Here is a 1,296-nt window from a genome sequence, read left to right as displayed (position 1 = left end):
CTTTGAAACACTGTAGGCCCTTCCACCAGGAGTAAGACACAGCCTAGACCACATCCATCCACCCTCACTCTCTCCTGAGACTCCTTCTCAGTTGCTCATTTGCATTTAAGATTGATATATTTCTCTGAATTTGAAGTATCTAGTCTGGAAGTGTCTTCTCAGAGAAGCTGGGGACCTTGTGAAGATGTTCTCCAAACCCATTCCCTAAATGACCTTATGGTTTTAAGTTTCCTTGGAAGATGCAAACAACTGTCTGTCAACCTCCTCCCTGGATAGGCACCAATGACATCCCAAAATACAATTTCACCCAAATCCAATTTGGGTTTTCTTACACCGTACAGGCAAGGAGTTACTTATAAGAGTGTGGTGCCTACTTCAGGTTTGAAAGCCTACTCAACCCTTCAATCGCTCATCTTGAAAACTCACCAGTCCCTGAGCCTGAAAACTCACCAATCTCTGAGCTCAAAAATTTCATCAATCCCTGGGCTTGACTTGAAATCTCACGAATCCCCACCATGGGAATCCCCCCCAAAAAAAAAACCATATATAAGCCTGCCTCCCACTCAGGTCTCTGCTGCTTCTAAGCCAAGCACAGGCAGCTACTCTCTTGGGTCTTTCCCAGTAAGTCTCTTGTGTGAGGTTTGTTGTGCAATGTGATTTTGTGGTATTCCTTTGCTCCGGACTGGCAGGATGCCTTTCCCTTCAGAGCTGTAACACTTGCAGTAGGAAAACCCTTTATCCCTCCACCCCAACGCCCAGCAAAGCTGTAGTAACACTTATGATGGGGAAAACTTCCCCCGCAGAGCTGCAACATTTTCATGTGGAAGACAGTTATATCATCTCCAAGTCATTCCCATCGTGTATAACAACCTCATGGAAGCTGCATCATGGAGTTCTTTCAGTTTGCAATGGTTAACACTACATTTAAAGTTTAGAATTACAATGCTTGAGAGACCAAAAATCAAATAATGTCTCTGTTGAGGCCTGCTCCTTTTAACATAACTGTAGCTATTTTTCTATTCAGACTCCACGTTACTCACAAGGTGAAATTAAGCTCATAGTTACTTTAACTGACACTGAAGAATGTTACTAATAAGACCAAAAGTTAGGGTTGGATCACTTGTACCCTGTTATCTCAGTGTTCACCACCTGTCCACCATCCCTTACCTCACTCAGGAGCAATGAGCTTAAAGGTTGACTGATGATACTTTGTCTAGTTAGCCAAAAACATTGTACCACTTCAATGCTTGCCTTAGAACTTTTGAACCTGGTTTTTCACAAAAAAAAAAAAAAGTC

This window comes from Rattus norvegicus, chromosome 1 (genome assembly GCF_021556685.1).
Source record: "Rattus norvegicus strain SHRSP/BbbUtx chromosome 1, alternate assembly SHRSP_T2T, whole genome shotgun sequence".
Classification (NCBI taxonomy): Eukaryota; Metazoa; Chordata; class Mammalia; order Rodentia; family Muridae; genus Rattus; species Rattus norvegicus.
The sequence above is the reverse complement of the archived record's forward strand: the minus strand, read 5'-3'. Positions refer to the sequence as shown.